This window comes from Schistocerca nitens, chromosome 5 (genome assembly GCF_023898315.1).
Source record: "Schistocerca nitens isolate TAMUIC-IGC-003100 chromosome 5, iqSchNite1.1, whole genome shotgun sequence".
NCBI lineage: Eukaryota > Metazoa > Arthropoda > Insecta > Orthoptera > Acrididae > Schistocerca > Schistocerca nitens.
Genome location: NC_064618.1, coordinates 256,934,289 through 256,946,046, shown reverse-complemented (window position 1 = coordinate 256,946,046; position 11,758 = coordinate 256,934,289).

Sequence of the window (11,758 nt, the reverse complement as noted above, 5' to 3'; positions counted from 1 at the left end):
ACACTTACTAGTACCTTCTGAACATGCCTGGCACAACATAGTCTTTCGGAACTCCTTCATAGTCTTTTAATTGATCAGGAGAACACCTGCGATGCTTTTCACAACTCTGATGTTGCTGAATATTCGGAATTAGGGCAGAAGTAATAACAATTTGTCGCTATTTTATCTGTATCTGATCACGTAGACGCCGACTTTGTGAAGCGTATTGCGTAGGTATCTAGCGACCTCCCCTTTTATCGCATTCCATAGACAGCCAGTGGCTTCCCATTTCATCCAGAGAAAAATTGGAAATTTGTGGTAACGACTATGGGACCAAACTGCTGAGGTCATCGGATCCTACGGTTACGCACTATTTAATCTAACGTAAACTAGCTTACGCTAAGGACAACAAATACACCCATGCCCGAGGGAGGACTCGAACCTTCGAGGGGGTGAGCTGCGCGAATCGTGACAAGACGCCTTAACCACACGGCTACCCCGCGTGGCCATTCTGAGAGACTACAAATTCCCTTCAGAATATGGATACTATAAAGAGATCGCTACCACATACATTCAAACTCACATGAGCTTATCTAAGCTGTGAGTATTTTTCCCACCGGTCATTTCCATATGGCGCTTTCACGTGAGCTCATCACACACCTTGGCTCTATTTGTGCCACCTCGATAGTGGAGGAGAATATTGTTTGAAAAGAAATATTGCAGGATACCTAACGCACAACTTACCGTGTATCCGACACCCTCGCCACCGATAATTCGAATCTAATGCAATGTTTACATTATTTCTGTTCGCTTTGCTGCTGCCTATACAGGGCGTATCAAAAAGAATCACTCGATTTAAAAAAAACAGCATAACTATTATGTTATTTGAGGTATGTGCGTGAACAACGTACTGTTGGAAAGAGCAAACTCTCGAGTTTTACATACACTCCTGGAAATTGAAATAAGAACACCGTGAATTCATTGTCACAGGAAGGGGAAACTTTATTGACACATTCCTGGGGTCAGATACATCACATGATCACACTGACAGAACCACAGGCACATAGACACAGGCAACAGAGCATGCACAATGTCGGCACTAGTACAGTGTATATCCACCTTTCGCAGCAATGCAGGCTGCTATTCTCCCATGGAGACGATCGTAGAGATGCTGGATGTAGTCCTGTGGAACGGCTTGCCATGCCATTTCCACCTGGCGCCTCAGTTGGACCAGCGTTCGTGCTGGACGTGCAGACCGCGTGAGACGACGCTTCATCCAGTCCCAAACATGCTCAATGGGGGACAAATCCGGAGATCTTGCTGGCCAGGGTAGTTGACTTACACCTTATAGAGCACGTTGGGTGGCACGGGATACATGCGGACGTGCATTGTCCTGTTGGAACAGCAAGTTCCCTTGCCGGTCTAGGAATGGTAGAACGATGGGTTCGATGACGGTTTGGATATACCGTGCACTATTCAGTGTCCCCTCGACGATCATCAGTGGTGTACGGCCAGTGTAGGAGATCGCTCCCCACACCATGATGCCGGGTGTTGGCCGTGTGTGCCTCGGTCGTATGCAGTCCTGATTGTGGCGCTCACCTGCACGGCGCCAAACACGCATACGACCATCATTGGCACCAAGGCAGAAGCGACTCTCATCGCTGAAGACGACACGTCTCCATTCGTCCCTCCATTCACGCCTGTCGCGACACCACTGGAGGCGGGCTGCACGATGTTGGGGCGTGAGCGGAAGACGGCCTAACGGTGTGCGGGACCGTAGCCCAGCTTCATGGAGACGGTTGCGAATGGTCCTCGCCGATACCCCAGGAGCAACAGTGTCCACAATTTGCTGGGAAGTGGCGGTGCGGTCCGCTACGGCACTGCGTAGGATCCTACGGTCTTGGCGTGCATCCGTGCGTCGCTGCGGTCCGGTCCCAGGTCGACGGGCACGTGCACCTTCCGCCGACCACTGGCGACAACATCAATGTACTGTGGAGACCTCACGCCCCACGTGTTGAGCAATTCGGCGGTACGTCCACCCGGCCTCCCGCATGCCCACTATACGCCCTCGCTCAAAGTCCGTCAACTGCACATACGGTTCACGTCCACGCTGTCGCGGCATGCTACCAGTGTTAAAGACTGCGATGGAGCTCCGTATGCCACGGCAAACTGGCTGACACTGACGGCGGCGGTGCACAAATGCTGCGCAGCTAGCGCCATTCGACGGCCAACACCGCGGTTCCTGGTGTGTCCGCTGTGCCGTGCGTGTGATCATTGCTTGTACAGCCCTCTCGCAGTGTCCGGAGCAAGTATGGTGGGTCTGACACACCGGTGTCAATGTGTTCTTTTTTCCATTTCCAGGAGTGTAGTTCCCGCGAGGTAGCAGCAGTGTGCGCACACTTCAGTTGTAGTAAAAACGGCATTGTCGGGACAACAGAAAGCGTTTTGTGTTCTACGTTTTGCGCAATGCGGGTTAGTAATAACTGTTCAGCTTGACTTTGATACTAGCTACGGTGCCGAGCGGTTCTAGGCGCTACAGTCTGGAACCGCGTGACCGCTACGGTCGCAGGTTCGAATCCTGCCTCGGGCATGGGTGTTTGTGGTGTCCTTAGGTTAGTTAGGTTTAAGTAGTTCTAAGTTCTAGGGGACTGATGACCTCAGAAGTTAAGTCCCACAGTGCTCAGAGCCATTTGAACCATTTAGCTACGGTGTGGATCCTCCTACAGCACAGAGCATTAGATGATGATACAAACAATTCCGAGAAACAGGTTGTGTAAAGGCAAATCGCCGGGCCGTCCCCGAGCGTCTGACACAGACGTCGAAAGCATCTGCCATAGTTTCGCAAGGAGTCAGCAGAAATCCATACGCCGTGCAGCTCGACAGCTCAACATGCCCCCGATGTCCACCTGGCGTGTGTTGTGTCGACGTTTACATATGAAACCATACAAAATTCAGCTACTGCGAGCTCTTCGTGAGTGTAAATGGCAACAACGTGTAGAGTTCCGTAATTTCGTTCCTGGAAAGACGGAGGATGACAGGTTTCTTCCACGCTTAGTGTTTTGTGACGAGGCACAAGTGTACGATCATAATGTGAGAATATGGGGTACGGAACAACAACATGAAGTTGTACAACATGACAGGGACTATGCAAAATTTAATGTGTTCCGTGCAGTTTCACGGGAAAAAGTGTGTGGTCCATTTTTCTTTGCCGAGAACACTGTTACATGACGCACATATGTCGATATGCTTGAGAAGTTTCTTTTCTCTCACTTGTAGACTGATTCGAACTTCATTTACCAAAAGGGCGAGGCTCCGCCACTCTAGCATCTGGAAGTGCGGGAATTTTTAAATGAAAGGATTTCTGAACGATGGATCGGTCGCACTGGACCAGATGATTCAGCTTTACATTACTGGCCTCCAAGGTCACCGGACCTGACTGTATGGGATTATTTGTTTGTGGGAGTTTATAAAAGACGTTTTATGTGCTTCCGCTACCAACAACAATGACTGAACTGAGACACCGCATAACAGCAGCTGTGGCGGCCGTAACTCGAGACATGCTCGCTGCAGTGTCGGAAAAATTTGAATACCGCATTGAGATACGCCGTGTATGTCAAGGTGGGCATATTGAACACCTATGGAAGGGTATGAAAAAATCTTTTTGAATTTCGCGTTTATCAAAAAACAAAATTCATTGTATATGTTTATTAATTCCAGAAATATAGACGTGCCAAATCGGACGTTTCTTTTTGATACACCCTGTACTTCTAGCAGCTTTCCTCTATAAAGTGAAATTTTTCAATCTGAACCCTCATCCTACTGTGTTCAGAGACAAGTGCATCAGTTCACGATCGATTTGAAGAAACTTAGAACATGCTAGGAAACTGACTAGTAGCAAATTTGTCAGTAGCCATCTGTAGTGAAATTTAAAACTTATTTCACCGTTCGCTACTGTTATCCTTGCATCTGGAAGCACATCTGGTAATGACAAAGTTACTAAAATGTGAGTAACGGAAATATTAGCAAGTACCTGAAAGTTGCCTGTCATAAAACAAAATTTTATCTACAAATCTTGTAGAAACTATACTTCAGTACATCAGTGCGTTATAAATTTGCGTCAATATGGTGGTTGGCGATTACTAAGTTAAGTTTCTCAATAGTTTCATTTTTTTTCTCTAATGATTTGAGTTCCCTTCTCCCTAATATGAGTTAATCCTCCTCACTTCCCTCTTCTCGCTTAGCTCAAATCCTGGGACGCTTCTGAACTTTGAGCTGACGCGCTTCTGAACTTTGAGCTGACGTTCTCAACTAGTATGAACCTATATTGTAACGTAGTCCCCGAACCAAGATACAACATCGCAACTTTTCACACATATAAATCAATGCTATAGCTGATAGAAGTGATAAGTGAGACAAAAAGCACCAAAATCGACAGAAGACGTAACTCCGGATTGATGATGTTCGGATATCCTCTGAGACATGACGTGTATCAGAGTGAATTATCTAAGTGAAGGAGTTACGTATCTTATATGAGAACATGAATACTGAATTTAGTTATTTCTCGCTGTCGATTTATGGCAAAGGAACCTATATTAATCTTTAGCAGTTGTCTATTTCTGACCAACTGTCACAGATTGAATTCAGTTGTGTAAAATCATTACATCCAACTATCAGCATTATTTAAACGTCACATGCAGTTGTATACTATCATTAATTCCAACTTTAAGTATGTACTTAACTTTCAGGGCTAATTAAACTGTTGCCGGCTGTGGTGGCCAAGCGGTTCTAGGCGCTCAGTCTGGATCCGCGCGGCTGCTACGGTCTCAGGTCCGAATCATGCCTCGGGCATGGATAGTTAGGTTTAAGTAGTTCTAAGTCTACGGGACTGATGACCTCAGATGTTAAGTCCCATAGTGCTCTGAGCCATTTGAACAAGTTCTGAATTAAACTGTTTACTCAGCTGTAAATTATCATTACATTCAACTTCCAGGATTCACATATTTCGTACCTCTACTGATATTCTTGGAGCTTTTTTACAACCCAGTTCTTGCTTACATAAAATATTGTGATCCGTTTATGAACGGAAAGCAACTACACTGTGTACTTGTTCTACAAAATCCCGTAATTGTGCACACCTGTGACGCTGAAGTCTGCAATTTGGGTCAAAAGTGTTTGCAATCTTCGTCTGTAATGGTGCAAATGCGTGGCGTTGTATGATTTGGGTTCTTGTGGCGTGATCACTATGAGGTGCGACATTGACACATATGTGAATAAGATGACAAAGGGTGCCTTTAAGACCCCAAATTGGGCAACACACTCTGTGCCACCTGCCCGCCTTTGCTGACATATTTAAAGAAATGTTCCTTTACAGAAACAACTTGCGAAGTAGTCCTAGGGGCTTCCAGGCAGTCATCTAGAATCGGAGTAGCGTAAAGGGGTTGCCAACCTGCAGGCGGCTGTGTCCACTTCGCATGTTGTCTCTGTATTGGTACAACTTCTCAATAAAAGGGGGCGGGTTTCATCAATGGTGTCAACCTGGTGTAATTAACCACTTAGGGTAAAATGTAATTTTGTTAGGGGAAAAAGCCAAAAGGGTTCGATTGTGTTTCGGTCAAGAAGCTTCATTATTTTCGAAACATCATTGCTATTATCACTATTTCTTGTGAGGCAAACTGAGGAGCTACTTGAATGAGAAGTAGGGGCTCCGGTCTCGGAAACTGACATACAGCCGGGAGAGCAGTGTTTTGACCACATGCTCCTCCATATCCGCATCCAGTGACGCCTCTGAGCTGAGAATGACACGGCGGAGGTCAGTACCGCTGGGCCTTCGTTGACTATTCGGGAAGATTTAGTTAGTTACATCTGTGACAACAGAATTTAGAAAGGCATCAAATAGATTTAAATATCTCCTTTTGCAGGTAGTTCCAAAAATACGCCAGAAACTTCACAACCAAAACGAACTACCGAAATGCACAACACAAAAGTATCTATGAACTGGTCACTATACTCCTGTTGAGCCTTATTTTTGGGTCATCAGTCGTCTGACTGGTTTGTTGCAACCCACCAGGAATTCCTCTTCTGTGTCAACCTCTTCATCTGAGAGTGGCACTTGCAACCTATGTCTTCAATTATTTGCTGGGTGTATTTCAATCCCCGTCTTCCTCTACAATTTTTGCCCTCTACAGCTGCCTCTAGTACCATAGAAGTCATTTCCTCTTGTCTTAATAGGTGTCCCATCATCCTGTTTCTTCTCCTTATCAGTGTTTTCCACATATTTCTTTCCTCTCAGATTCTGAGCAGAACCTGCTCATTCCTTACCTTATCCGTCCACTTAATTTTCAACATTTGTCTATAGCACCACATATCAAATTTGTCGATTCTCGTGTGTTCCGATTTTCCATCAGTCCAAGTTTCACTACCGCACAATACCGTGCTCTAGACGAATATTCTCAGAAATTTCTTCCTCAAATTAAGGTCCATGTTTGATACTAGTAGACTCCTCTTGGCCAAGAATGCCCTTTTTGCCATTGCTAATCTGTTTTTGCTGTCCTACTTGCTCCTTCCGTCATTGGTTATTTTACTCCCTAAATAGATAAATTCATCAACTTCATCTACTTCGTGACCATCAGTCCTGATGTTAAGTATTTCGCTGTTCTCATTTCTGCTACTTCTCATTAAATTCTTCTTTCTCTGATCTACTCTCAACCCATATTCTGTACTCATTGCGTTCTGCGGATCATGTAACTCTTCTTCACTTTCACTCAGGATAGCAATGTCATCAGCGAATCGTATCATTGATATCCTTTCACCTTGCATTTTAATTCCCCTCCAGAATCTTTCATTTATTTTCGATTTTTGTACTGAATAATAGGAGAGAAAGACTACATCCTTGTCTTTCACCTTTTTTAATCCGAGCACTTTGTTCTTGGTCGTCCACTCTTATTATTCCCTTTTGGCTCTTGTTCATACTGTATATTACCCCTGTCTCCCTATAGATTAGCCCTATTTTTCTCAGAATTTCGAACATCTTGCACCATCTTACATTGTTGAACACTTTTTACAGGTCGACAAATCCTATGAACGTGTCTTGATTTTTCTTTAGTCTTGCTTTCGCTATCAACCGCAACGTCAGAATTGCCTACCTGTTGCCTTTACCTTTTCTAAAGCCAAACTACTGCCATCTACCACATCCTCAAATTTCCCTTCCATTCTTCTGTATATTATTCATGTCAGCAACTTGGATGCATGTGCGATAATTCTCGCACTTGTCAGCTATTGCAGTCTTCGGAATTATGTGGATGATATTTTTCTGAAAGTCAGATGGTATGTCGCCAGACTCTTACATTCTACGCACCAACGTGAATAGTCGTTTTGTTGCCACTTCCCCAATGATTTTAGAAATTCTGATGGAATGTCATGTTTAACTTCTGCATTATTTGATCTAAAGTCCTCCAAAGCTCTTATAAATTCTGATTCTAATACTGGAAAGCCTATCTCTTCTAAATCGACTCCTGTTTCTTAATCTATCACATCAGACAAATCTTCCCCTCATAGAGGCCTTCAGTGTATTCTTTCCACCTATCCGCTCTATCCTCTGCGTTTAGAACTGGAATTCCAGTTGCACTCTTAATGTTATCACCTTTGCTTTTAAAGTCACCGAAGTTTGTTTTACTTTCATGTATGCTGAGTCTGTCCTTCCGACAATCATTTCTTTTTTCGATTTCTTTACATTTTTAATGCAGTAGTTTCGTCTTAGCTTTCTTGCACTTCCTATTTATTTCATTCCTGAGCGACTTTTATTTCTGTGTTCATGAGTTTCCTGGAGTATTTTTGTACTTCCTTCTTTCATCGATCAACTGAAGTATTTCTTCCGTTACCCATGATTTCTTCGCAGTTACCTATTTTGTACTTAAGTTTTTCTTTCCAACTTCTGTGATTGCCCTTTTTAGAGCTGTCCATTCTTCTTCAACTGTACTGCCTACTGAGCTATTCCTTATTGCTGTATCTATAGTCTTACAGAACTTCAAGCGTATCTCGTCATTCCTTAGTGCTTCCGTATCCCCACTCCTTTGCGTATTAATACTACTTGACTCATGTCTTAAACTTCAGCCTACTGTTAATCACTATTATATTATGATCTAAGTCTCTATCTGCTCCTAGCTATGCCTTACAATCCAGTATCTGATTTCGGAATCTCTGTCTGACCATGATGCAATCTAATTGAAATCTTCCCGTATCTCCCGGCCTTTTCCAAGTATGCCTCCTCCTCTTGTGATTCTTGAACAGAGTATTCGATATTACTAGCTCAAATTTGTTACAGATTGCAATTAGTCTTTCTCCTCTCTCCTTTCTTGTCCCAAGGCCATATTCCACCGTAACGTTTTCTTCTGCTCCTTCCCCTACAACTGCATTCCAGTGTGCCGGCCGGTGTGGCCGTGCGGTTAAAGGCGCTTCAGTCTGGAACCGCGTGACCGCTCCGGTCGCAGGTTCGAATCCTGCCTCGGGCATGGATGTCTGTGATGTCCTTAGGTTAGTTAGGTTTAGGTAGTTCTAAGTTCTAGGGGACTGATGACCACAGATGTTAAGTCCCATAGTGCTCAGAGCAATTTGCACCATTTTTTTTTTTTTTTTTGCATTCCAGTGCCCATGACTATTAGATTTTTATCTCGCTTTACGTACTGTATTACCCTTCCAGTATCTTCATATACTTTATCGCATCTTCAGCTTACGACGTCGGCATGTATACCTGAACTGTCGTTGTCGGTGTTGGTTTGCTGCCGATTCTGATAAGGACAACCCTATCACTGGACTATTCACAGTAACACATTCTCTGCCCTACCTTCGTATTCACAACGAATCCTACTACCGTTGTACCATTTTCTGCTACTGTTGATATTATCCTATACTCATCTGACCAGAAATCCTTGTTTTCTTTCCATTTCATCTAGATTGATCCTTTGCATGTTCGTACTCAGATTTTCTAGTTTCCCTACCATATTCAAGTTTCTGACATTCCACGCCCCGACTCATAGAACGTTATCCTTCTGTTGATTATTCATTCTTTTTCTCATGGTAACCTCCCCCTTGGCAGTCCCCTCCCAGAGATCCGAATGGGGGAATCTTTTGCCAATGGAGAGATCGCCATGACACTTTTTCAATTACAGGTCACATGTTCTGCGGATACACATTACGTGTCTTTAATGCAGTTGTTTTCATTGCCTTCTGAATCCTCATGTCGTTGATCATTGCTGATTCTTCCGCCTTTAGGGGCAATTTCCCACCCCTAGGACAAGAGAGTACCCTGAACCTCTATCCGCTCCTCCGCCCTCTTTGACAAGGCCGTTGGCAGAACGAGGATGACTTCTTGTGCCGGAGGTCTTCGGCCGTCAACGCTGATTGTCACTCAAAATTTAAGAATTAGCGGGATTCGAACGCGGGACCGAGAACGTTTTGACTACAATTCCAAGACGATAACCCTAGACCAACTAATATGTTTTTTATCAGTGACAATGACCAAATGAAAGTATCGGTAGCCTGAAGTGCTCCAATCTCTGCCAGTTCAGAAGCAAGGAGTCCATCAATTAAGTGTTTTACAAACAGAATGCCTAAATGTAGTGCAGAAATTGTAATTTGGTTGATTTTGTAGGAGTGTGAAAGTTAGTGGAGCAACTGTCGCCAAAGAGAAGAGTGGTGCAGGGGAAAAATGATCTGTAACAATTGCCTGCCCTCAATGTGGATAGCTAGTTTTCTGTTGCGAGGAGGAGATGTACGATGTGCGACAATAAAGTAATGAGACTGATGTGAAAAAAAAAATGTTGCTTACCTTTTTAGTCAAGTTTAGTGTTGTCTCCTTCAGAGTAGTTCCCTTCTGATTGCACACACTTGTTCCAGCACTTCTGCCATTGATGGTAACATTTCTGGAATTCATCTTCTGTAATATCCTCCAAGACCCTCGTCACAGCTTTTTGGACATCTTGTGTTTTTCGAAAATTGGGTCACTTGACCGCCGTTTTGACTCTTGGAAATAGAAAAACGTCGCACGGAGCGATACCTGGTGAATAAGGTGGCTGTGATAGTACTGAAATTTGTTTTGAGGTTAAAAATTGCTGTACTGAGAGAGCAGTATGGAATGTCGCATTATCGTGATGTTGGCACGGACGCGAAGAACTGTTTTACTAAGTCTTTGTAGTAATATTGGTTAACTGTTTGTCCAGGAGGCACCCACTCTTTATGAACAATTCCCTTGGAATCACACAAGCACACAAGCATGCATTTTACTTTTGACTTTGATAACATGCGAGCTGTTTTTGCTCTGGGTGATCGCTTTGAGCATCATTGCGAACTTTGGCGTTTTGTCTCTGGATCGTACTGAAAAAAATACCTTTCATCATCAGTGATAACACGGCTCAACAATTCTGGATTGATTTCCGTTTGCTCTAACAGATCGACTGCCACATTTTTCCGTGTTTCTCGCTGTTGTGGTGTGAGATTTTTGGGACCATTTTTGCTCAAATCTTTCTCATACCAAGATCTTCAGTTATTATTAGACAAACCGTTTTTTGATTGATGTCCAGTTCTTCTGCAATCATTTTCACTGATAATCTTTGATCAGATCATACGAGTTCACACACCCTGGCCAAGTTGACACCGTCCGTGAGGTTGATGGTCGTCCAATGGAGTCTTCATCTTCCACATTCGTTCTGCCTTCACTAAACATTTTATGCCAACGCAAAACTTGAGCTCTTGACATGATCTCTTCTCCAAAAGCCTTCTGAAGTTTATTGTAAGTTGTAGTCGCGTTTTCACCCAGTTTAACGCAAAAAGAAATGGCATACCGTTGCGCAATATTATGCGGTCCCATTTCTGTGACGAGAGACACAAACACACGTTAACTTATTACAGCGCAACTCACGACTGAACAGTTGCATCAATGTGCCGCTTGGACTAGAAGCAGATTATTGACCGTGGTCAAAGATATTGTGCCTACGCAAGCCTGCAGGGTTGCCACATCTGGCAAAGAAAATCAGTCTCATTATTTTATTGTTGCACCTCATTGGTAGCACTTACGATGTATTCTGAATTTTTAAGTTTGTTAGAAATAAGCAGTACCAACTGTCTCATTCATGCGTTAGCTCATGTTTTAATAAAATAGCCCCAAAAATATCATTTATCTTCCTCACTTTAAAAATGAGTGAGCCAAAGAATAATCTTGGTGATGGTGAGGGTGGAGCAGGTGTTATCCAATATTTGATACAAATCAGGGGTAATGGACTCAGATATATTGGGAACCACTCTTTTAGTGGGACCCTTTGCCGTTTTATTCACACCTGCATCAATGTCGCTCCCTACAGAGATCACACCACAGCAGGGCACGAAACAGGAGAGCTGAATGTGTGTATGCACCTTTTGCTCCTTGGATCAATTCAGATTTCATAAACTGGATTTGATTGGTCTCTAGGTGTTTTAAACTCAACAGGAGAGCAAAAACTGCAGTCATGCTGCTGTTCAAGGGGGTGAGATCACGTTGAAGAGGGAAGTGGTTGAAATGGCTGTGGGTAGTATGGGACTTAGCATCTGAGGTCATCAGTCCCCTAGAACTTAGAACTACTTAAAGCTAACTAACCTAAGGACATCACACACATCCATGCCCGAGGCAGGATTCGAACCTGCGACCGTTGCAGTCGCGCGGGTCCGGACTGAAGCGCCTAGAACCGCTCAGCCACCGCGGCCGGCGAAGAGGGAAGTAGCCCCACAGTGTACGTAGAGAAGGATTGAAGTG